General features: G+C 39.9%; 1 protein-coding gene and 1 long non-coding RNA gene across 3 annotated transcripts in view; one reads left to right on the top strand and one right to left on the bottom strand.

Annotated features, from left to right (window-relative positions):
* The window catches only part of LOC142463077 (uncharacterized), a 53,002-nt gene extending 33,705 nt beyond the window's left edge, over positions 1–19,297 (top strand). Inside the window, exons 2-3 of the long non-coding RNA XR_012787362.1 lie at positions 15,256–15,359; positions 15,968–19,297. This is a non-coding gene — a long non-coding RNA (uncharacterized LOC142463077). The remainder of the gene's footprint in view (positions 1–15,255; positions 15,360–15,967) is intronic.
* Positions 1–27,681, bottom strand: part of GRIN2A (glutamate ionotropic receptor NMDA type subunit 2A) — a 1,360,048-nt gene that overhangs the window by 1,075,343 nt on the left and 257,024 nt on the right. The gene's annotated exons all lie outside the window — the stretch shown is intronic.

Consider the following 27,681-nt stretch of genomic DNA (forward strand, 5'->3'; position numbering starts at 1 on the left):
AACAGAAATACAGTAGTGCCAAACAATGCACTATGGCTAAGAAACTTCCATTGACTAAATTGGCAGTTTCTCTGTAATTGTGCCCTAATCAGCACTGCTCTTTTGGCTAACAATCTAGTCACCCTACTATAGTTAGTACAAAGCACTCTAAATAGTCACTAGAAACCTCAGTTAACTATCAATTCCTGCTTTCTATGTGCCAAATATCTTACCAAGTAGCATCAGGCTAATTGACATTAAAATCAGCTCTAATTGGATCTGATTCAACAGACTTGGCTCTTAGTAAAAACTTGTCTCAAGATTTAGTGAAGTGGAAAGCTGATGCTGGCAGAAGGGAGCGAGAAACGATGTGGTATCCTCTGTCAGAAAAGGGAGTTGTAAAGTAATTGGCCTCTGGAGAATGGTTCCAGATTCCTGTTTGAGTAAAATGTATATTTTCCTTCATTATATACCCACTCTATATGCATGGATGGCATAGGCAATTTTCAGTAGAGCATTATTCCTGCAGAACTCTAAATCACACTTTCCAATGCAATTACTTAATTATTTCAAACCATAGGTGAAACCGATGCGATGTTTAGCTTGTGCATTTTGATACATATAGTTTTATTTTTTAACTAGACCCCTGGATTGCATTAAGGCAAATGAGTTGAGGTTGTTTTGAGAAGTAAAGCACAAGCAGATTACTTGAATTAGCCATAAAGTGTTTTGCCGGAGCTGGAAGCTCTTATGAAGTTGTACCAATCTTGTACCAATCATTGATGCCGGGTATCATTTAGTGTCCTTTGTTACAGCACCGCTGAATAAATATGAGCCATTTTCTCCAAAGCCCTTCTCTTGTAACAATCTCAGAATTATTGTTCCTCATTGCAGCCCTGTGAGACATTTCTGCAGCCATACAGTTACAGTGATAAAGGCATTGGCCAGTATTTCATGAAATGGGCATTAGATAACCAAGGATGGGTGACCATGCAAGAAGCCAAAAAGCTTGGAACACAAATTATACAAAAGGTAGATGGATTTTCCCCTATTTCCATTGTTTCAGGTAAAATATGTGAGAGATTTTACCTATGCTACGTTGTCGAAGAAATACAAACACATCTGACCAAACTAAAAATATGGTTATAACAAGCAAATTGCATTTCTAAATATTGTTTACTGAATGCATATTTCCATAATTTAGATTTTAAAAAATCAACAATTTCAGATTAGCTTTGTTGTATTTATGAGATTCATCATTATGTTTTATAAGTGGTAACTATATTTCACGTGCGAGAAGGCCAACTTTATCTAAGTAAAGTTTAGGGCCTTATTTAATGTTTTCATACAGTGCATTCGACTAAAAACTGCCATTGACTCTAACTACAGCTGTTGCCGATTATTGTGGTTGCTACTGAACATATTGAACCAGGCTCTTAAAGCAGTAGAACAGGCTGCATTGTGTTTTAATATATATATATATATATATATATATATATATATATATATATATATATATATATATTTTTTTTTTTATTTATTTATTTTTTTAAATTACAGGAATGAAGCAGGGGGTCTCCAGAGCTGAACAGCTTCCAGAGATACTTACTTTCATAGTGGTGTTGATATCTACAGCCAGGGAACTCTGCTCCTAACATAATTGCGTCTTTAAATGTCCCATGCCACTTGGGCCAATAGGAAGCCGTGATGTCATTTGTTGTGGCTTCCAATTGGCCAGCATAACTGGGGCATTTAAACAGCACCGGGATACTGGTATTACCCCTAAGGCTTTGCCTATAGTGCCGGTGACGGCGACACAATGGGTGACGTCACCCGTCGCCGTCGCCACCGGCGAAAGTTATGTTTCGCCGGTCGGCGGCATCGCGGGATTCCCACAATTTGATTTGTTAAAGGGCCATCACGTGACGCGACGGGCCTTGAAAAATCAAATTTTGCCGGCGGCGGGTTTTCGAGACGGCGACGTCGCTCCGTTGCTTGTCGCGTCACGTGCACTATAAGCGCACGCGGCGGCGGCAATGCTTTTGTTTTGGGGCGAATTTGCGTCGCCGTCGCCGGCACTATAAGCACGGCCTTATGGAGATAAGTATCTCTGGAAGCAGAGGGTCACCGCAGCTGGAATGAACACAGTTCAGCTCCAGAGACCCCCTGCTGGTAATGGTCTTAACAACCCTCCCAAGATGAAAAAATGCCAAAGAGTAAAATAAAAAATGTTCATGGAAAATTAGAGTAAAGTAAGCAAATCCAAAATCTAACAAAGGTTTACAAAACTACTGAAAAGTGGAATGTCATCTCAAAATAAAGTCACCTTTTCCAGAACCTGAGCAACTAAACTGTACACATCTTCTGAAAAGAATGGATGGCTGATAAAGCACATCTCTTTACTTAAACTAAAAATCTATCATCTGTAAATGGAGTTCAAGTGATTCGGAATCCATGTTGTCTGTTAGAATCAATTTCCCCCCCAGACTCTAAGCTGAGAGATTATGTAATATACGAAAAACACATTTAAGAGAAATAATTGATTTGTAGGACAGTTAGAAGAAGTGAATTGTTTATAGTATATTTTGGGTACAATATGAAGTCTGCCAAGGCTAAGATAAGAGTATAGGCTTTGTGCCCAGACTTTTCTAAGGATTGTTTAATTGTATTATTGTTTCATGCTAACAAGCTATGCATAGGTTAAATTAATAGCTAGGATTTACTATATGAATCTGTTTTTAGAGAACATACGTCAGAACGTAAAGAATGAACGAACCAACAATACCATTGCACAACCAAGAATGTTACGTTCTCCCTCCATAGTATGTTATAGTTTAGCCTGTACCAGTAGATGAAGTCTATTGTTATTTTGTCACGATAAATGAATGAACTGTCAAGACATTTGTTTTCTGATAATTCATTTGATATTGGATAAGGGGAAACGCAGGATTACAAACATAAGGAACTTTCATCTTCACAAGAATATCATCATCTTTGATCAATCTGTCATAATATTATTTTCATAAGCAATCATTATGTACAGCAAAAGTCTTTGAACATAGAAATGTGCAGCAAGTTTTCATTTATAGGTGTCCAACTTTTCCCATGAGATGTCTAAAACTGATGGCCATGCCTTTGGCATACATATCCCAAGGGTTATACTTTCATTGTTCCAAACACCTGTCCATTTCAACATTTCATTTTCCCAACCTTTGTACCACAAATTCATTGAGTATAAAGATGTGTAATATATAACGTCATTTTATTCTTACATATCATCACACACTATAATACCAGTGCTTCACTAACCCTCAATTGATAATATTTAAAGATACTCTTGATAAAGCACTTTGAGGAATGGATTTTCTGATTTTATTTATTTTTAACTGGCAGTGGAGTCTGTTTATCAAATAATGAATGGCCATTAGCTGTTAAATCCACGCAAAAACATCAACTGCTTCTCTTAGCATCAATGTTTCAAGTACTTTATGCTGCATTTAGCTGGCGCTCATGTCAACAGAATGAGCTAAGGAGTTGTTAGTCACAAAACATGTAGAAATAACTCTGGGGACAGTGAAAATGGGAACGATTAGGTCATCTGAGGAGATGTTCTGCTACTGCCAATATGTAAAAGCAGAGTTGTATGCTTTGTAAAGAGATATATTCTTTCAGCCTTACCTAGATTATTGCTCTAAAAAAATTCCAGCTGTAAAACAATAGTTATGCATCAACCCAGACTCAGAAAAACATTTGTGATGGGCAACTTTATTAGAATACAGGAAAAAATACAAAATGTACAGCAAGGAAACTTTTTGGCAAGGGGCATAAACTGCAAAGGATTTTGGATAGAATTCTAGAGCTATTTAAAAGAACTACTACAGTATATCTAAAGTATAATGTATTGTTTTACAATATACTACTACAGTTAATATTTATTATATTTGTCATGATAATATCATGAGATATTAAGTATTTTAATCAATTTGGCACATGAGAGGTTAAAGTTGGATACAAATCATCTTAAAAATACAAGAATGGTTTTATGGCCTTTTAAAGATCAGGCCTAGTTTTAAGTGCTGATCTATAGATACCGGATATCTGGTTTTGCAAGTGGGGGGATTGAAATATCGCTTCAATGACACTAGACTAAACAGGACTCTTTTAAATGTACCTTGAAAGGCATACTTTGAGGTCATCTTGGCCTCACCCCCTGATACCCCGCAGAATCCCTCAAAAGTTTGAGTAAAGTTATTAAATATGATAATCCGGGGCCTGACCGCACTTTGCAAGAATAACAAATATATATTTGTAACAGTTGCTATTTCACGAATCAAATTATACCAAAAAACAGGGTTTTCTATGTATAATCTCTATCTGTTTCCCCTGCAAAAATAAACATTCCATTGTCATATTTTATATTCAGTCACGTATCTTAAATACACAGGTGCAACAGTGGAGATGGCGTCCGTCCAAGTATTATAGAAACAAAGTTATAGTTTAAACGTCCAAAGAAAAGTTTTTGTTTTTCTTAGTCGTAAATTTATCAGCCAGAGCTGATTGATGAAAGGGAATTTAGAATATAAAACCCTACATTTTTATTATGAGATAGATTGCAACCAGGTGTCTGATGTCAACAAGACACGTGAAGTCTCATACGTTTAAACTTAAGACCTTTGCGAAAAAGAAACATTATACATGTTTAGTGGTAACGTATAGGAATTCTTTGTCTATCCTTATTCTATTGATGACATTGTCTGCATTTATTATAACTTTATGTACTTGTAATAAAAAAAATTTGCCCTAATTGCTGTAATAAGCACTCTCAAACATGCTCTCTAGCTACGACTGTACATATATTGGGGAAGAAAAGCAAAATACTGCTGCCTTAAGGAGAGAAAAAGCTGCCCCCACAGAACTTCTTGCTGCTGTGGGATCCTGACCGCTGGTTTCTCCGGCACTGCGAACACTGAAACTGGCTATATCTTTATATAAAGGAATGCCTTTCTTTCTCTCCCACTCTAGGTATGACCTAATTAGCATAATGTTAATTCCCCACATTAACCTTAATGGACTTTAGTGGATATGTGCTTTTAGGGGTTATGTATCTCTTTTCAGGAGAAAACAGGACTTAATGTTACGTTGTTAGCCTTTGAAGACATGCTGTAAGGCAGGGGTGCGCAAACGATTTGAACTATACTCTCCCTCCCCATGCTTGCACCCACTAGCTCTTTTGCCGGTATCAAATGACGCAGTGGGGTCATGTGATGTTGTCACATGACCCCGCAGCGTCATTTGACGCCGCATTCCCATGGTGATGTGTCACACCAAGCCTCTGAATCCCGGTAAGTGAAGTTGCAGGGGCCTCACGCAATCCAGCGATATTTCATTGAAATGCCTTGGGGAAGAGCACAGGGCCTCTGCAACTGCTCGCACCCCCTCCCAGAAAAATCACACGCCCACCCCCCCCCCCAGTTTGAGCACCCCTGCTGTAAGGTATAATGTGACTAACTTAGGTTAGCTTCACATTGTCACTTAATGGACCTTTGTGGATCTAGCCCTAAGTATCAGTATCAAACATTTACTAAGGAACTGTATGGCTTGCACCCTGTGATGTTAGGGACAGCCTGAATCAGTATATTAAAGGTTAAGCCCGCTGGTTGTCCCTGTTAAGATGGTGACCCAGGTATTGGGTCAGAATAGGCATTTTCCTATAGACAAAATGGCCATCAGCACTGTTAATACAGTATGTGTTCCTCTGTTAGCCATCTGTAGAAACAGTTTATTTAGTGTTTGTGATTCCCTGTGTTTTTCTGTGGGATTTATTGTATGCTAGGCCCGTGATTCAATTAGCAAGGATACTATACTATGAATCCAGTCACTATCCATTTTATTGGGCCATGTGCAGTATTGTGGGAAAAAGGCTAGTTTGACTGGGGCACACCTGCCTGCAGGGAGAGAACACACTGTAGGGTTGGAGTATTGTCCTCTCCCCAGCAGTGAGGTATATGCTGGAACTGGGGCGCAATGCTTTTGGCTCAAACCCTATTGGCCAGTTCATATTTCCCTTTCCCTGAGGCCCCAACTCTTGGGGCCGTCCTAAGCCCCCAGTCCTGATTGGTCATCCAGGATGAGCCCTCATCCTCTGATGGTCTCAATCAGCGAAAAGATTGTCTTTGCTGATTGGTTGGCACCTAGTTTTCAATGCTTTCAGATTGAGGCCAGGGATCTATGTAAGCCCATGCTGATCAGAGTTCCACAGTAATTCGTGGTTAGTCTCAATGTCAAGAGACCAGCTGGAAATACGAATAGTGGCCCGAGGCAGTGATCCCTTTTAACTGGGATATCCTGAGATGGACAAATCATTGAGATATCCTGGGTAAACTCGCTCCAGCAGGGCCCAGCACCTAGTAAGCTAGGAGTCCCCCATTTCCCCCTGTCTTTGTAAGTTGTAGCCGTGATTTTCATCTATGTTGCTACCTGTTGGCTTTTGGCCGAAATACACCTTGTTTATTTAACCTCATCATTCTGTCTGGTGCTTGCAATCGTGGTGTAAATTGTCAGCTCTACCCTGATACACCCCATCAACTACATTCTCTTAGTGCTACAAAGCTCGTCAGCAGGAGAAGACAGAGCATGGTTAATGTTACTCATTTAAAAAAAAGTAACCACTAATAAAGCTTTAATGAGTGGGAGGCTCATAAGTTTATTTCTAATTTTAGATATTGATTTTATCATTCAGGTGCTTATCTGCAAGAAATTACAGAATCATATAATACATTGTGCTCTTAGATAATGGTTTATATTTACAATGAGTTGCTATTCTATAGGAGACCTTCTGGTACCAGAAAATACAGTAATAATATATGCTATTCATGTGAATGGACCAGGAGGTGTTTTATATAATATCACGCTTTGGTAAATATAGTCCAAAATCTTGTAAATGTAGATATTTATGACCAGCTGGACAGTATTGCTAAAAATACTGTTTGTTTTGTAAATAGTTATGTTCTGCTCCCTTTCTTAGACTCAATAGATGTAGAGGGTTATACCTCCCGACATGACTGTATATTACAGTATTTCCTGCCTTTGTATGTAATATAATCGTACCCACGGGCATGAATTTTCAATCTACTAGTTATGCCTCATTGATTAAAGAAATTAAAATGTAAGTCAGCGCAATAAAAATATTTGGACTAATTGTGATCTACTTAAATAGGGTGGTAAAAGTTTTAAACATTTGAAGAAAAAATATTTTCTCATTTACAATCCTTTTTATCTTATTTTGTAGTTTGTTTTCTAACTGAATAATGCTATTGTTCACATCCTAATGAACAGAAATTAGGTCCAAATTACAGATGCAGCCACGAGAATTAGAACACTTGTACCTGGGTAGATTCTGGGGCAGTCTCATTGTAAATGCTGCAACATTTCTGTGAGATTCTTAATGGCCCATCGGATTAACACAGCGGGGGGGTCAAACTGAATGGGACTGCAGGGACACCTCCTGTGTTAATCCGATGGGCCATTAAGAATCTCACAGAAATGTTGAGGCAATGTTGCAGCATTTACAATGAGACTGCCCCAGAATTTCCAAGGCAAGTGTTCTAATACTCGTGGCTGCATCTGTACATAATTTCATGATAGAGTAAAGTGTGCCAAAAGTGTCTTATGCTACTGTAACCCACTTTGCCCCGTGTCTAGGGTGACTATGTGCAGTGCTTTACCTGATGGCTCACAGGAGGCCTGATCTTCCTCTGCAGGGAATGTTGGTGTATGTAACATGTATGCTAACAGTGCCTCCACCTAAGAAGGATCCTCACAAAGTGGGATAGCCCCTCCCAAGACAATATACCCAGTAATACACACAAGAGTATGATACAACAATATTTACTGGACACATACTTATAACACAAAGAATGCAATACAACCACACCATACATATGTACATAGACCCACAGAGTATCTCCACAGTACTTGAATGCAGGGGCACCAGTGTCCCAGTGTCCAACCCACAATTGTCACTCCCACCACAAGTGTGTGTGACAGCGCTGCCCACAGTAGGTGTGTTATCGTTGGTGCACTTGTTGGGATGTGATACCTGCCAGGTGCTCCGGTACCACTAACTGATGAAAGGGGCCTGTATGGTCCCACACCGTCGCTGTCAGCGATGGTGTCCACCTCATCATGGAGTGGCCTCCCACTGGAGTGTCCCACCATGAAGATAGTCTCTTTGTCTTGTTGAAGTGGTCTGGTCCCAGACCACAAGCTACAAGGCTCTGGACTGCATCAGCTGTGTCCCTGACACAGTGCAGTATGGTAATCTCACTATAGACAGCTACTGAGGAAAGTGTCCCTGACTATGGGCCTTCCCTACAGCAGCCACAACCTAATGTGAGCTGGGGTCTAGCTAAGGCCTATAAGGGGGTCTCTGGCCTAATTCAAGGCCACTGACACCCTGAACACAACCTCACCCTTCTGTGTCCCAGCTCGGATTGGCATGGCTCTTAGATTCGCGCAAAACCTAACTCCAAGCTGGCCGTGATCCTGGCAGCCCTATTGGCTGCTCGCGCCCATTTAATCACACCCCCTGAGGCTGCTGGAGGTTGTAGTCCCCCTGCGGAGCTGCTCTGTAATAGCCGCCGCTATATGGTGCTAGTGTGCATGCGCAAAACTTACTGTGCATGCGTGGCTATCAACAAGATGGCGGCGCCCTGCGATGGGATTCACCGTGGACCTCCGGCAACCCACTCGCCCCCTCTTGACCAACCGGCAACTCTCCCCAACTCCAGTGTAGGTAAGGGGAACCCAGAGGGAGACCTGGCCACATTACCATTGGATGAATATTCACACAACAGCTTGATTTGCCATGCACAAGTAAACTGACACAGCAGATGAAAAAAACTATAATTTACAAAAATGCATATCTGAGACTTAAATCTTGCTCTCTGACATGAAGCACATGCATTATATTATTATAGCCAGATGCAGCCATGTGTTGAAAAATGCCCCAGCATATGACTAGCATTTATAAATACATAATGATATCACATAATGAAGTAGTACTAAGCTTTAAGGCACCTCATAGCAGATTTATTTAAAGGGCCACAAGGATTCCTTGAGTCTTAAGCAGTGTTTACAAAATTTGGGCCACACAGAGGTACCAGAGCAGGAAGACATAAGTGAATTCAAGGGAAGGGGGGGGGGGGAATACATGTCCCCGTGAACTCCTGTGAATTGTTCAAGACATTAGATTGGGAAGCAAAAGGGATCAATGGTGAATATTTGAGTCACCTACGATTTGCAGTTATTTTTGCCACAAGTTCAGAAGATCTCCAGCAACAAATTGGAGACATTGTCTACCTTGGCCAGGAAATAACAATGGATGGGAACCTTTTATATTAAATAAATAGGAGAAGGAACATGGAATGGAGCTTATTTGGAAGAAACAAAACAATATTTCAAGGGAACCTGCCACTGTGTCTCACATATACATATAATAACCTTAAATATATTCAATACATGGTAATTAAATAAAATTATATGTAATATGTATTTTTATATTTCATATAAATAATTATGAAATTCACATATTCTGAATATTCAAAACCAGAACCATCCCTGACAACATTTCTGAGGCCGAACCAAAACACAGAATCAAGGCCACATCTCTAGTTGCAGACGTCATTGACCTCTTTGGCTTTTTATGACAGGTTATGTTGCAATATTCTCCTTTAACATTACCATTGAATGCTATGGAAACTCTGTGATGATTCACATTATAATGGGATGTGTTGTGTTATCTGGCGAGGGACAACGCACTACGACCCACCTTTACTAAGGAGTGATCTGCCACAGAAAAATTCCAGCACCGGAAGACACCTTAAAGCCCATTGATTTGAATAGGCTGTATGGTGTTTTCTAGTGCAGGAATGTGCCTTGCAGCAGAAAGCTGCTTAGTACTCTAAATATAGCCCTACACCTGTAATCTCTATAATCCATGTCTTTAGGGATTAATCTACAAGGATCGCTGGAAAATTGCACAATATTTACCTGTGACTTGGGCATTCCTTTTTAGAACACTGCCACACAACGTGAAATAAATGGCACATTTATAATACTGCAGTGCTTTTTGTTAGTTGAACAATAAAGAGTTCAAAAGTAAAAAAAAATCTGTGGCATATACAGATGTAGCAGACATTATTGTACCCACTGGTGCAATCATGCATTTGCACCACCCCTTTCTTACATCCAGCAAATGCAGACCGTGTCTACTCCCTCTGGTGCTTTGAGTATGTGCTGCTGCAATGCATCACCGGGAGCATTAACGCCTGCTACTGTACATCTGTAGGCCGTTTTCACCATTTTCGAACTTAAACAAATAAATAATAAAAATGTTAAGCCAACAATAAATGCAGAGAGAGAGTCCCAAGCGCACTCACATCCAGGTGGTATATATGGGGGAAAAAAGAGACGAAAAAAATCGAAAATAGTATAGTATTGTGGATAAAATAGTATCATTCCAGTATCTGCATTTATCCACATACATGGTCTTGGATCAAACCTACCCTTCTGCTGCACCCATCCTAGGACATTATATACATCTACGTAATATTTTGGTCTTATTATGTGATTTTTTTTATTACAGTATTTGTTGCGCTCGATTCTTTGTCTTTATTCATTAAGCCAACAATAACCCTTATGAACTTATTTCTGATGAATCAAGCGTTACACTCTGTATATAATAAAAATGTGGTAATCATGCTTTGCAGAAGTGCTAATTTTCCCCCTTACATGTCTCCATTTTTTCAAAGCATGCATATGTCTGAAAATGTACATTGTTGATAGTTATATCAAGCTACTACCAATCAAAAAAAGTGTGTGTGCCCCGAGCACGCACATTTTAAGTGAAACTTCTTTGTCTTTGGTCACAGAAATTGTATTTGTGATGGTGATGTTTTTAATTAAAAATCAAAACACAATTTCAGTTCCAAAACACAAAGAAGTTTGACCGCGTGTTTTAGCTATTTGCACGTCTATATTTAGAGTAACTGAATTTGTCTGTGTGTGTCTGTGTTAGTGTGTGTGTCTCTCTCTCTCTGTGGTCTTTATGTGTCTCTCTCTGTGTCCTGCCCCTCCTCTCTCCTTGTAATAGAAGACAGAAATGGCAGAGCACAACCGGAATCATCCCAAAAAGAGAATTAGGAGGAAAGTGCGTTATCCATAAAAAGATTTAATAGTCACGGAAGGAAAAAAGGCAAGGCATTACCCTACCAACATGGTTCGTGCTACGCAGATGCCTTGATAAAGTGCTCTGTGTAGTACGAAACATGTTGGTAGGGTAATGCCTTGCCTTTTTTCCTTCCGTGACTATTAAATCTTTTTATGTGTAGCGGTCATGTAAAATGGCTACAGTCATCTCTCCTGCTGACAGTAAGGCCTGGTAAGTTGTGGGCATGCCAGCAGTAATTATGGAGGTTTGCCCTCACACCCTGGTGGGGTGCCCTGTGTATGGATGGGAGTGGTCACATGCTCTGACTCCATGGTTAGTGATGTCAGAGGTGTGTCAGCTTCCAGAGTGTACATAAGGCACAGCACTGTGTCTAAAAGTTAGTTCTGCCAGAGTTTCTATCTGAGTCCTGAGTTCTGTAGGAGTTCTGAATAGTCTGCGAGAGTTATGTTATAATAGCTGAACAGGAAGACTGTGTCCAGGGACCTGGCACAGGGTAAAGACATCCCGGCTGGGATAGGGAATCCCTATTAAAGGAGAATTACACCTTTCAAAGGGAAGCACTGAGGGACAATGAGTGGCTAGAGAAACTACTGCGAGGGGCAGTTAGCCCACCTCAACCAATAAAGATGCTCTTAATCACAAACCCTCTCGTGTACATGTGTGGAGTGAATGTACAGAGAGGAGCACCACAGAGGAGTTCCTCGCCAGGACCATCCCCAAGTGACCGAAGGGACCCTGATGAGGTGGAGGCGCTGCACTGGAACTAGGTAGGACTCAGCACACTACCTCAGCTGCCTGTCTGGACGGGTTCTCCCCACACACCATCATGCGGGAGACTCAGGAGTCCTGTTGCCAACAGGTGCACCACCAGACACTACCACACTGTAATTGGGACCGGTTAGACCACAGGGGCCAATGTGAGATTGGGTGGGTCAGGCCGGGCCAGAAATACCGTTACATATGGATAACGCACTTTCCTCCTAATTCTCTTTTTTGGATGATTCCGGTTGTGCTCTGCCATTTCTCTCTTTCATTGTATTCTATCTCCAAGGACGGAGGCACACCTAGAAGGTTTGATGGGATCAACATGGACGCTGCAGCGGATTCGTGAGTTTTCTTGCTTGCTACATGGTCATATTATTCTACAAAGGGATTAGGGTACTGTTTATTGGGGTGATCATTAGCCTTTGGGTTCCTGGACAATTTGAGTGCCATCTATGCTGGTTTACCAACTAGGATACCACGCCCAGTACCCCCCTACAATCAAGATTACATCCCAGACATCATATAGGATTCATCATCTTTATACTATTATCATAACAGCTGTACACAGTTCTTAGCACCACGCATTATACTCCCCTCCTCTCTCCTGACTCCCCCCACCCCGGCGGAGCTGCGGACACGGGGGGTCTCTGTATGAGTCTCTCCCCCGGAGGAGCTGTGGGCTGTGTCCTGCTGCCAGCCCCCCGGTGGAGGTACAGGGACATGGGGGGTGCGCAGCAGCTCACTGGGGGGGAGATAGACATATTACTCGAGGGCAGTGTTCGGCGCATAACTGGGTGTGTGTGTCAGTCAGTGTATGTGTGTGTCTGTGTGTCTGTGTGTCAGTCATTGTGTGTATGTGTGTGTCAGTCAGTGTGTGTGTGTATGTGTCAGTCAGAGTCTCCCTGTCTCTCTGTCTCTCTGTCTCTGTCCTGCCCCCCCTCTCTCCTGACTCACCCACCCCCGGCGAAGCTGCAGACACAGGAGCTCTGTCTGAGTCTCCTGAGCATACCCCCCGCAGAGGTACACGACCGGAGCAGCCCCCACTCTCTCCCCGGCAGAGCTGCGGACACGGCTGTGTGTCCTGCTGCAGCCAGCCCCCCAGCGGAGGTACGGGGCCACGGGGGGGGAGTACTGAAGGGCATGGTAATGCGCGTCTGTGCGCGCGTGCAGTGCTCTTCCTCCCCCCCTCTGGTGGTGCTGCGGGGGATGCAGTGCACTCAACCCCCCCCCCCCTTTACTGGAGCAGGAGCCATGAGAGGCGACATGGCACGGTAACGTGTTTGTGTCTCAGCGGGTATCAGCGGTGACTTCTCCTGCTGGAAGCTGGCACCAGTTGTGGCCTCTTCTGCCAGGAGTGATGTCACTTCCGTCACCACTGACTTCCATCTCAATCAAATGCATTCATGCCGCTAAATAAGTTTCTCTTCAAAATAGTTTGGGATGGATTGATGAAAATTGAATGGCCTGTTGTGTACAGAAAGAACAAAGAAAACCTTTGATATTCTGTACTGCATATTCCCTTTCATAATAGTTATGCTATAAAAAATTGTTTAGTGTTGATTTTGTACCCAATGTAACACACAATGACATGCCATATTATTGTTACTCTTATGATGAACAAGGCTACATTAAGATGTCAAAAATATCACTGTTCACTGTTCATATCATGCATAGTTATATAGTTAAATAATGGATGAGGTTGAAAAAATAAATACGTCCATCAAGTTCGTCCTATGATAAATTTGAATGACAGATACTTTCTCCTATATCTATACTTACAGTATATTGATCCAGAGGAAGGCAAACAAAAAAACCCAGCCAATGATATCTCATAAGGGGAAAAATAAATTCCTTCCTGACTCCAAGAATTGGCAATCAGATTACACCCTGTATCAACATCCTTCCCATGTTTACTCATTTGCTATATCCCTGTCTATCTTTCCTTTCTAAAAAGATGTCCAAGCATTTTTTTGAACAAATCTATTGTATCTGCCATCACACTGTCTATGGGTAATGAATTCCACATTGTAACTGCCCTTACTGTAAAGAAACCTTTCCTTTGTTGCTGGTCAAATCTCCTTTCCTCCAACCTTAAGGGATGACCACATGTCCTTTGTACTGCCCTTGGGATGAATAGTTCTTTTGAAAGCTCTTGTACTGTCCCGAATATATTTGTATATAGTTATCATATCCCCTCTTTGATGCCTTGTTTCTGATGTAAACAAATCAAATTTAGCTAGCCTCTCCTCAAATCAGATTATCCATCCCCTTTATTAATTTGGTGGCTCTTCGCTGCACTCTCTCTAGTTCCAGAATGACTTTTCTAAGGAGTGGTGCCCAAAATTGTACTCCATATTCAAGGTGTGGTCTTACTAAAGGCTTGTAAAGGGGCATAATTATGTTTACTTCCCTTCCATCCATTGCCCGTTTAATGCAAAATAAGATCTTGTTTGCCTTTGCAGCTACTGCCTGACTTTGGGCACTATTGTAATCAATTACTATTAAATTAATCAATTACTACAATTACTATTAAATCTTTCTCCATCACGGATCCCACAAATTTATTCCCATTTCAAGTGTAAGTCGCCTGTTTATTCTTGTTTCCCAAATGCATAACCTACATTTATCTGTAATAAACCTCATCTGCCATTTACCCGCCCAAGCATCTATGTACAGCTTTCTGTTGAACAAATCTATTTCCTTCACTGCACTATATGGAGCCTATTCAATATGATATAAAGCTTAACGATCCTGAGGAAGGGCAGATTGAATAGGGGTCTATATTTCATAGCTTGCAATAAAGGAAAACACATCTTCATTGATTAATCTTTTCTATCCTTTGCATAGTCCAAGCTTTTCTATGTAATTGCATCTTCTTGGCCTTTTCCAATTTAAACCTCCAGAAAAAATGGAGGGTTTGCAGGTACACTGGATTTATGGAATATTAATAAAACAAAAATAAATCCCACTTTAATTTTTCATTGTTATATATGATCCATCCATTCATTTGGTTTCCCCTTTTTCTCATATAACCTGTCAATGCTGTCAAAATCCAAAACCTACGGGAAACTGACATTTTCACTCAATATTTTCTCTATAGAAGGTTTATAGCCACTCTTTTTTTCACTATGAATTATACGGTGCCAGTCATAGATTTAATGTGTGTGTTTTTATAAACTTGCTCCTGTTTGTGTATTCATTTTAATTGAGATTTCTTCAGTCAATTTTAATTTGTGTAAAAAAAAATTCAAAAGGTACCACTGACTGATTTTTTTTTCCAGACGCAGTTTACATCGTGCAGTCAATCTCAGTATTAATGTGCTGTCTTCCCCCAACTTGCTAGGCTGTAAACTATTCAAGACAGGGACCCATCTGACAATCAAACGTAAGTCATGAACTCCCAACTATGTACTGATATTGAACGCTTTTATTAGCAATGTTTGTACTTATATTGTAGTGAGCCCCATGCACTATATAATGAGTAATTACTATTATTAAATTGTGTTTCCTGCATGGCTAAAACGCATAAAAATTGACCTTTCTGATAAAGTAGTATAAAATATATCACTATAATATAAAGTGGTATAAAATATCCCCAAAAGAGCCATTGTCAAATCATTACCTTAGAAGAAACATGCAAATACTCTTTTAACAAGAGCCTGTCAACAGTGCAATGCTCCTTTGAGTTTAATTTAATTTTTACTGTATCAACATCAGAACAGCTCATCTTTCTGAAGATGTACACTACATCGCAAACTTTTTTGTCTCTTGGCTAGTTGGATGCATTCGAGGTAACGAGAATTGACAGTGCATTGCCTTTCAGCAGTTTATGTAGGTTTTCATAGGGCTTAGCTTGGACGAAACACATTTTCTTTTCCTGCTTATTCTCTATGGCCTTTTCCTGAACCTTATATAGGTATATGTAGAAAGTTTTTGGATCTAACGTCCATGAAGTATACTTTGTTTCCATTGAACCCACTATTTTTTTTTCAGGCAACCCCTCACACAAACCTGGTCAACTCTAAGAATATTCACTGTTATTTTAGGCCACTTGCTACGGATTATCAGTCCCGTTATTCATGCAAGATTTTATTGTTATGCTTTAACGACGTGATTTATCACAGCTGCAAACGGAGACAATGCTACTTGAAAAAAAAATCAAAACACCATGTTTATTAAGAAGCTATTACATTTTAATGACATTTCTATTTTATAAATATACTGTACATTGTCCACCAGTTTTGCATCACTTGTGCAGTCAGAATATTTGAACCAGGACACAGAAGACCCTGCACACCAGTGGAAGCAAAATACAATGATATACTGTATTACAATGAAAATAGAGTACACAATGGTACAATGTAGAAAAAGATTCATGCCACAAGGTAAATATCATTAGACAATTGAGAAAAAAATTAGAAACAAACAAAGTTGCAACATACCCTTGGGGTGGGCGGACCGGCATAATATTTTGTGGTGTAGCCCCTTCGTCAGATATCACCCCACACAATGTGATCCTACTAAGCGCAGTTTTGATTCTAGTCCGTATAGGAAGCATACACCAACAAAGACACCTTCCACCTCTTCCTGACGTCATCACACAGGCTCGTCCGCCCCTATGATGTCATCACATTACAATATTTGATAAATAACCCTAGAAACACTCAGTGTAGTAGCCCTAGTAGTCCTGGAGTGTGGATTTGTTGTAGATTGTATTACTTTTTAATGGGAAAACATGAGAATTCTTTAGTGAGTACAAAATTCACAGGTTTATTCTATACTATATATACATGAAAACAACCTTGGCTTTCACAAAATATCCATACTCGGATACAGACCCCACCTGGGAGGCCAATTGTCTCTAGTATTGGATCTTTGGGAGATGGTGTTTCCAGATATGTAGATTATTATCTACAAAATTTTGTAAAACAACTTCCCTCCTACATTAGAGACAGTAGTGACCTCTTGGAACAGCTTGATACTGTTACGTGGCAGAGTGGCTTTATATGGGTTACGATGGACATAACATCCCTGTATACAATCATTGACCACCAACAGGGGATGGCAGCTGTCAGACTTTTTCTTGAGCACTCCAATTTGTCACTGGTTCAAAGCACGTTTATTATGAGTTGTATTCACTTTCTCCTCACTCATAATTATTTTATGTTTGATAGGGTTTTCTATCTCCAAACACGTGGTACTGCAATGGGCACCAGTTTTTCCCCCTCCTACGCAAACCTGTTTCTAGGTTGGTGGGAGTCGGACCACGTGTTTGGCGATAGAAACCCCTTTCGACAATTTATCACATTTTATAAGCGTTATATAGATGACCTTATATTTATTTGGCACGGGGATGTAGTTTCACTTTTATTATTTATTGATTATTATAATAATTATGACTCTTCCCTTATACTTATAATTTCCATCACATACAATTTCTGGACTTGTTATTATTTATAGATATTAATATGGTTATTAGTTCAGATATTTATAGAAAACCCAATTCACGGAACACTTTACTTAGAGCTGACAGCTGTCATCCCAAGTCCCTTTTAAAAAATATACCAAAGGGACAATTAATTAGACTTAAAAGGATCTGTTCCAATAATGAAGATTTTGTAAAACAGGCAAACGAACTCCTCCTAAGGTTTAAGGATAGAGGTTACTCATCTGTAGACTTGATGAAGTCTTGGGAGGAAGTAAATAACCTTACCAGGGAAGAACTGCTACAAAAACAAAGAAACACACCTCTTAATCAGAAAATGAGGGCTACCAATCAACCCTTATTTATTACACAATATAATACTCAAATAGGTCAGATAAAACATGTTATTAAAAAACACTGGGATATACTGTCAGGAGATCCTCTTTTGAAACGTGTATTTGCGGAGGGTCCCCAGTTTGTGTTTAAGAGGGCCAGAACTATTGCTAACTCAGTTTCCCCTAGCCTTTTTTCTGGTAAATCTAATGTTTCTAGACAGCTACCAAAGGGAAGCTTTAAATGTCTGAAATGTATATCATGTAAATATATGTTCTCCAACTCATCATTCAGGTCGTTTGTCACTGGTTGTGAATTCCCTGTTGCGTCTTTCATCAATTGCGATACCACATTCGTAGTTTATATCTTAAACTGCGGATGTGGTAAACAATATGTGGGCCGTACTACACGTGCCCTGAAGGTACGCATCAGGGAACATATGGGACTCATTAAAAAAGGAGATCTCATTCACCCAGTGTCATTACATTTTACAAACTGTGTAAAGGGTAGCATTGATGCCCTCACGTATATGGGGATAGAGCATGTGCCTATGCCAGTCAGAGGCGGCAACAGGGTAGAACTTCTAGATAAGCGAGAGCTTTATTGGATATTTACATTAAAAACTAGAACTCCCTGTGGCCTGAACTCTGACTGGGACCTGACACCTTTTCTACATTGATCTATTTGTGTGATATGCTATGTCTTTGAGGAATCATGATCAATCTGTGTATATATATTTTTTTCAGGATCTAGAAAATAAGATTCCCCTAATCTACTATACATTTGTCCTTATCTGTACCCCATGAGGTTACAACTGATTTGTTTCAAAGATTTTTAAGTTATTAAATCTCTACAATCATGTCCTAGGTATACACCCTGCCTTATGGTCTATTATGGCTTAGTTTAATATTATGGTACAAATCAATTTATGAATGTTTCATTAAATTTTGTGGTATAACTTAAATTTTGACCATATTTAAAGTCACTTCCGAATATACTACATTATACTTTTTCACTAGTCAAACGGATAAAAAATCTCTGTATGTGTTTTTCAAAGTGTAGTTACATTAACTTTACTTATAATTTCTATTTACATATACAATAATTAGTTTACCAACTGATCTATCCGTTTGTTTAGGTATGTCTTCCCTGGTTGTTTTTATTAGAAATATACATCCTTTTTTTTATATTTCTTTTTATTTTACTCCTTGTGTACCCGTTTTTAGTGTTTCTCACTAATAGAAGACATGCCTGGTACTTTCGCCGGTATTTTTAACATTATGAATGTCTGTTGTAACACTGTCAATAAAGTTGGTATATTTTGAAAGTTTTTTTGTACTCCCCCTGTCGCGTGCTGACGTCATCACACCGACGTCGTTCCTGAGAGTTTCAGGAAGTGAATGGCAGTGGATTTTGGCGCGCTTCTGGGGACTACAAAAACGGCTAGGTGAGTACCTTTAGTCACCTTGAAAAAGAGCTTGCGCTCGAAACGCGTTGGTGGGGGGCTCTGTACCCCATAATGCTGTTATATTTTTTCTTGTAGAATTCATTAAACTATTTTTATATGGGAACTAGCTCTCATTGGATTTTCTTTATTCACTTTTTGGATCCTGTGTGTTTGGTACCTGCTTTTTCCCATCTGCATGTTCTCAATGTTATCTTTGAAACTGAATGAGATTATGGTTGATCAGATATCGGTTGTCAAAATAGAATTTGTTTAAAAAAATAAATAGTGGCAAGAAAGGGTTGTAAAGTTAAATAGAACTGTAAATAAACTGAATGGTCTGGCAGAGGGGTTAATAATTAAACTGTGATAGTGCCAATTAGAGCACTAACACACAAAAACTCCCATTAACTTCAGATGCATAGGAAGAGAAATCAGACAGTTTAACATCACTTTGTTCCTTTCACTGAGAAGAAATGAATAAGGGTAGATCATCAGAAGGCCATACATATTTTAACGTTATGTTATCTCAATTTAACGTATCGATATCCATAACTCGTAGTCCCAAAGGTGCTTAGCACGACGATGTCCCCGCATGCCCATTAAAAATAGCAGAATCTATCAATTTGAATGGACATTTGGATTATTTATATACAAATCATACGGTAATGAGCAATTTATGGGCATGTAATATTGAGTGTATAAAGTTTGTGTACAATAATGATTCTACACATACAGTAAGAACAAGAATTTCCAGGAGACAGAAGTTGGAAAATAAAAATGTTATTCCATACATTTGTGTCACTGTGTGCAAAACAAATAATAAAAAAAACAAAGGTAACATGATATAAAAAAAAAGAAATATAACAATATACACAAACAGCAACATGTAACATTTGTACAATTTATTATATCCCATGCCTCTTTTTCGCTTGGTCACTGCCTCCCTCGGGCCATGGGTACGGTCTCTCTCCCGCTGCAAATGTTGAACCCGAGGTAGAGAGGATGTGGCCATCTCCTCTGATGGTGGAGGAGGATGTGCACAGTCAACAATGTTTGAAATTCCTGATGTGGGTCTGGATTCCAGTTATGCACCAGGGGTCGCTTGAAAGGAGGGGGAACGGAAAGTGTCCAGGCCATGTTGCATTGCCCAGGTGAGCAAATTTAGAGATGCTGTCACCTGGGCTAAACTATTAGTGATAACTGTGCTGGCTGATGGTGAGGAGCATTAACTGGCTATAGCACTGGGATACCTGCTATCGTCGTCAGCCAGCTTGCTCCCTTCTTTGAGCATTAATCCCTGCCCTGGCCTCAATATGTGCATGCTGGGCTGAGATGACCAGAATTTCTGCCGGTTGCATTCAATGCAGCTCTTTGGTGATCCAACAATAGCGCAGCATGAGAGACTGAGCTGGGCCGGCTCCATGCTGCAGCCGGAGTGGCAGGATGAGCACCAGTGGGTGCAGTTGTTGGTGGGTGCACCTGGTGGGGTAATCAGTGGTGTTGTGCACCTGGTGGGGTAGCCACTGATTCAGCCTGGTACACAGCCACAGTTGTAGCTGTGGGAGCTGGAGCCACATCTGTGCCCTCCTCTGACGCCCATGAGGAAGATGCCCTTCCTCCTGCCCCATAGCCTGACTCATCGCAGCCACATGGCATTTGTATGATGGTCCTGAAAAAGAAAGACATCAAATAATCAAATACATTCATACACAACATGGGTACATATAAGCACATTTGGATACATTTGCTTTGACCAATCCTTTTTTAACCTGACTATTGATTTATACAACATTTTAGCATTAGAATATAAGAAGGTCCTGAAACACAAAGTGTTGCTAAACTCAAAGCACTAGATTGAGAGCTGAGACATGCTACATGCTCTTTTGTGATGCAATTACATTTAGAGTTACCTCTTCTTTGCAATTATGTCCTAGGCAGTACTGTAAGTTACGTTAAGTCCTTCAAAAATGACTATTTCTAACATGAGTGCAATGGCTAACATCAGAAATCTGGAATGCATTTAGCCTTGAAGATGATTTGAGGGACACAGGTAAATTGGTAAAGTAATGGGGTGATCGTTAACAGAAGAGCAACAAGAATCATCAGTGCTCTTTGATATAAAAAAAGCATATACCATATAATGTCCTGTAATATATCCAGTATAACATCACATCCACATGAATAGCAGATAATTATCCAATAATATCTTACTTGTAGAGCTAGTCAGATAATGCTCCGATTGGAGGGAGGCATGGATGAAAACCACACACCTGGGCTGACCCAACCGCTCAGGTAAATAAACGGTGGGACCACAGTTCGCAATTTTTAATGTGACAAACACTCCCCTGGAGCTAGACTAGAGAATAGTGGAGTACTATAATGACATCCATATTAGAGAAAATAAAAGTACTCACACTTAGCAATAATGCCGGTAGTCCTGTATACAGCATGCTACTGCAAGATAGATACTGGTAGCTGTGTCCACAGAGGGAACGTGCAGGCAGTGCACTGCTTGTGGAGTGCAAAAGCAAAAAGATGCGACGGTGGCTGGATCAGATGTGATAAAAAATAACTTCTTTATTCAAGATCTTCACAAACAGAGTTCACATGGTGCTGTGAGAGGTACTCTAACTCTTTGAGACTATAAGCAGGTGATGTGTACTGAATTATCACTTACCTGGTCTATCAGCATCCCCAAAGGTCACAAGCTAAGATAGTCCCACTTTCTGGGAGGACGTGATGACAGCTGACCTGCATCTCCATCCGGTTCAGGTGTAACGGGACAGGTGGCCCCCATCTAGTCATCTGTGTAGTCGGCTAATTTTGTTTAACTTTGGATTTGCTGTCTACCCACTGCTTTTTTGGCATGTCAACCATGCGGACAGTGTTACCCAGAGCATTAATGCGCCCTCAATTGTGCTGCTTTTCGACAGTGCTGGAGTTGGAGCACAGAGAACCCATTCATTTAAGTGGTTATCAAGAACTCTATGAGGATATCTAACTCCTCATCATTGAACTTGCAGTTACGGCCCTAGCAGCGGTGGTAGAAGTTTGTTCAGCCATCTCTACTGTTTAACAGTCAAACATTTTCAGTTTGTAATGTGTTTACTGTATTTGAAATTGTAACATGTTCATGGGCGCGGTTTTAAGGAGCACTAATGTGTAATGCGTCACTAACTGACGAGCACTAATAACACTTTTTCCCAATGCGCATGTGCAGTGTATTATTTTATGCATCTCAACCCTACTATAATCATGGCTCATGCAGGTAATGTTACGATGGTCATTTTGCTACCGGATGTCATTTTTGCATCTCAAAAGCTTTGAGGATACCCACTAATAACAAGAAAAATAACGTCCGTTCCCTATTTCGTGAACATCATGTTATTGTGTAAAAATGAATGGCTTGAGTACTTGTTCTTAGGTTTCTCTTTGTATTTACATGATTTTGGTGCATATATTTGCATTTTTTCTTCATTTTGTTATTGTATATTTATTTGACTTTTTGACAATGTTTATACCATCACCATTATAGGCGCATATCTGAGGCCTTTAATCAAGGTGGGCTGAAGGCTAATTCTTGTAGATGTCAATACACATATATTAGACTGTTACTAACACTAGGCTTTAGGTATTGTTTTCTTTTTGTATGAGACGCAAACCCAGCAAAGGCATTTTAAATATTTCATAGTCTATGTTCTATTAGCTGCAGTGAAATTAGAAATGCATTATTAAGAACTCCTGAATCCATGCCTTTTGATTGCAGACCTCAGATGGCTATTTAAAAAAGCTAAAGGCTAATCGGCATGATGATTTACAAAAGCAATAAATGTGTATTTCTTTGTAAAATATTTCAACAGGGAACCAGAGATTCTAGGGACGAATGGGATTGAAGGGACCCATTCATCCTTGTTATCACGGTAAGATAAGAAGGAATCACAGATCTTCAATTCTAATATTACTATTTGTGTAACAATATTTGTCAAATAAAACGGCTGCCTTACTTTACAAAGTAAAATGCAAAGGTGATCCATCTCTTGACTCTTTTTCAGTGATGGTTTCAATTCTCAGTCATAAACTCATTTTATAAATAGGGATCCACATTGGAATAAGAGAGAAAGCTTTAATATGCTAAATGCTAAATCTATTTTAATACAATTTCCAAATTGCCCTTGTCTTATGCTACTTCTGCTTCTTGAAACAGGACACACATTATTTAATTCTCACATCAGTCAGTATCTCCAGGAAAAGCAACTAATTCCAGAGGTGATGTACACCTGATAAAAGTAATGTAGAAATAGGGTGCTCTGTAAACCAGCAACAATGATGCTGTATAGAAGAAATAAGCCCATGTAGATAAATCTTCACAGCGGTGAGTGTTTATTGTGGAAGGTTCAATGTTTTTTTAGCCTCCATTGGGCCTTTGTCAAGATAACTTGACAAAGGCTCAATTTTTAGGACGAAACATTGGCCCATGAAAGCAGCGACAATTCGTAAAGGAGTAAAGTTATATATCGCAGGAGAGTTTTGGTCATGCACAAGGTAACATTAGGACTGAAGAGGGTACTTAAAAAGTAAGAGATGCCCATGAAGGGTATTGATAGCATGTAAAGGTATAAGGGGAAACATGAGTGGAAATGTGCAATCCTTTTGTATGTGGTCAAAAACCATGCAAAATTTACAATTTTCCAGTATCAAAACAAAGCCACAGCCCAGTCACAGTTCGCAGATGATTAGACAAGTATTAAATCAATGTGCATACCTGTAGCAATTTCATTTCATATGCTATTTTACTTTGTGGTGATATTTCTCTAAAAGCTCACTCATTTGGTGTCATTATTGCCCTTTGAGGCTTTGCGAAACATTTTGCAATGAATCGAATTTGTGAACAAATTGCCTAAAATTTAGCGAATGCCTTTTGGACAGTTTCTCACATCACCAGACATCAGGAGCTATGTTAATAATATTGGATAAGGATCAATATACAAAAGGAAGCAATAAGAGCGCAAGAAGGAACAACAACATAATACAGGTGTAGTCTGTATCTACAGATGGAAAGGGGAGACAGTTGAATTACCGATAGGGAATGTTCTTATCTATATGTGCATAAAGAAAGAAAAGGAAGACACTACAGTACATGTCTTGCTCCTCTAGAAACCCTTCGGGTGCCCTTGAGACGTAGCTACTATATGGATGTATGTATAACAGGGACATGTCCCTGTTTAAATAAAGCAGCCTCAGATTTCTGAGAATCCAGCAGAGAGAGAGAGTTAATTGCAGCCACTCAATTAACTAGTCTCCACCTGAACTAATGGGAGCTCTGTAAAAAGCCTCATGCGAGACACAGGAGAGAGATTCCTTAGCTCACATTTGGGCTGACTTAAGGAGAAGGAAGAGCAGAGTTTTTCCTGAGCATAAAACTACAGTATGCTTACAGAGGAAAGATGACTGTTATTCCTAGGAGCGGTTGGACAGCACAACAACTGTTGTGTGTGTATGTATGTATGTATGTATGTATGTATGTATGTATGTGTATGTATGTATGTATGTATATATGTATGTGTGTGTGTGTATGTATGTGTGTATGTATGTATGTGTCTGTATGTATATATGTATGTATGTATGTATGTATGTATGTGTGTGTGTATGTATGTATGTATGTGTCTGTATGTATGTATGTGTATGTATGTATGTATGTATGTATGTATGTGTGTGTGTGTATGTGTGTATGTATGTATGTGTATGTATATGTATGTATGTATGTATGTATGTGTGTGTGTGTGTGTGTATGTATGTGTCTGTATGTATGTATGTATGTATATATGTATGTATGTATGTATATATGTATGTATGTATGTATGTATGTATGTATGTATGTATGTATGTATGTATGTATGTATGTATGTATGTGTGTATATGTGTGTGGTTTAGTTATTCCCCAATGTGTGGTTTAGTTATTCCCAATGTGGAGTAGGCCTTTATTTTGTTTGTTTTTGTATGTTTTTCCTTGTTAAAGGAACAGGCGCAATAAAGCCAGGATTTAATTTCATCCTAATAGGTCTCCATTAAATGCACCTCTGCACACATCTCTTACATATGGTGTCAAAAATTGGGATGGGAGGAATTTCAAAAGGGCCCCTGAGACTACCTGTGAAATTTTGTATTCTTTTGTCTGCATACAGTTCATGCAACAGCCTGAGAAATAAAACAACACGTACAGAAGTTACCAGAATTAAAGGGCTACACATCCAGGAAGGAAAACTACACTGCACTGGAGAAAGCCACAACGCCACAGTCTGACTGGTGGGACTGCGACAGGCAGTGACCCACACAAGGTACTGATGCTGTGACCAGAGTTTACCCCACCACTTCTGTGAAAAAAACAAAAAAACCCAAGGGATTTTAAAAATGGCCGCCAAGCTGATGTCAAATACAGACTGCAAGAATGGGGTAGAAAATGTGTTCCTGGTGTAAAGAGCCAAGCCTCACTGAGCAGTGTCCATTCAGGTCTTATTCAGATGATGATGATGATCCCAATGTGTCCCCAGAAAAGGGCTGCAGCCAGAGGAATATTTTTTTTCAAAGTGCCAAGGAACTGCAGCAGCAAGCAATGCAAGGAAAATGCACAAGGAAAATGCACAAGGAAAATGCACAAGTTTTTCTTAGCAAGTGCACATCAAGTATCACTAATGAGAAAGAATGTGTACCCAGTACTGCTGATGTCTCTTAAACTGCAAAAGAAGAAGAAAAAGTCTGCAGAGAAGCCCGTGAGAGCTGAAAACTCTGCTCACCTGTAGAACTACCAGCTTAGGTTCTAGCGAATACAGTGAAAACAGCTGCAATTGTGCCACCCGAGGTCAGGAAGAAAAATACACTTGAAATCACAAAAATGTGTGTGTGTGTTTGGGGTGGCAACCAGCTTAGCTAGCCACTCAGTTAGAAAGGGCTGGAGTATAGGTTTAGTTATTCTCCAAAGTGGAATAGAACTTTATTTTGTTTCTTTTTTTTATGTTTTGCCTTGTTAAAGGAACAGGGGCAATAAAGCCAGGATTTAATTTCACCCTAATAGGTCTCCATTAAATGTACCTCTGCACACATCTCTTGCAGTATGTATGTCTTTATTTATATTGCCTGTACATAGCGCTTCACAGCAGTAATACATTTGACAATTATATAGATAACAAATAATATAAATAACACAGAAAGTGGAAAAGTGCTTCAAACATAACAGTAACATTTTGGAAAGGGAGTCCCTGCTCCGAAGAGCTTACAATGTAAGTGGTTGGTAAGAAGTATGCAGAGAGACAGTAGGAGAGCATTCTGGTAAGTGCCTCTGCAAGGGTCCAGGCTTTATGTATACAGTACAGTGTAAAAATCACTCATAGTTCTTATTCATATGCTTCCTTAAGAAGGTGTGTTTTGAGTTGGGTATTAAAGGTTGATAGAGAGGGTGCATGTTGGATATGGAGTGGAATGGCATTCCAGATGTGTGGGGCAGTCAGTTAGAAAGCTTTAAGGTGGGAGAGGGCTTTATATACAAAAGGGGTAGAGAGAAGACATCCTTGAGCAGAAAGCAAGAGTCGGGATGGTGTATAGCGAGAAATTAGGGCTGAGATGTAAGGAGGAGCAGAAGAGTGTAAAGCTTTAAAAGAGAGGAGGAGAATTGAGTGTGTGATACAGGATTTGATAGGAAGAAAGGAGAGGGATTTCAGGAGGGGAGATGCTAAGACAGATATAGGAAAGAGTAGAGTGATTCTGGCAGCAGCGTTTAGGATAGATTGTAGGGGAGACAGGTGAGAGGAGGAAGGCCGGACAGCAGGAGGTTACAGAAGTGGACACGGGAAAGAATGAGGGACTGTGTCAGAGTTTTGCCATCGAGCAACAGAGGAAAGGGCGTATCTTTGTAATACTGCAGAGGAAAAAAACGGCAGGTTTTAGCTACCTTTTGAATGTTAGAGGAAAATGTGAGAGAGGAGTTGAGTGTGACCCCTAGGCAGTGTTCATGGGCTACTGGGTGAATGATAGTACTTCCACAGTAATGTGGAAGGAGGTAGTAGGGCCATGTTTGAGAGGAAGTATGAGGAGCTCTGTTTTTACCATATTAAATTTAAGTCGTCGGAGTGCCATCCAGGATGATATAGCAGAGAGACATTCAGAAACTTTAGTCTGTACAGCAGGTGTAAGGTCAGGGGTTTATAAATAAATTTGTATGTCATCAACATAGAGGTGATATTTGAACCCAAGAGATGTGATTAGGTCACCTCGAGAGAGTGTGTAAAGAGAAAAGAGAAGAGGTCCTAGGACAGGTCCCTGGTGTACCCCGACGGAGAGATCGATAGAGGAGGAGGTGTTTGCAAAAGAGATACTGAAAATATGATGGGAGAGTTAAGAGGAGAACCAGGATAAAGCTTTGTTATGAATGGAGAAGGAGAAGAGGTTGGTCCACAGTATCAAATGCTGTAGAGAGGTCAAGTCATATGAGCAGAGTGTAATGACCTCTGT

This window comes from Ascaphus truei, chromosome 11 (genome assembly GCF_040206685.1).
Source record: "Ascaphus truei isolate aAscTru1 chromosome 11, aAscTru1.hap1, whole genome shotgun sequence".
In the NCBI taxonomy this organism is placed as follows: Eukaryota; Metazoa; Chordata; class Amphibia; order Anura; family Ascaphidae; genus Ascaphus; species Ascaphus truei.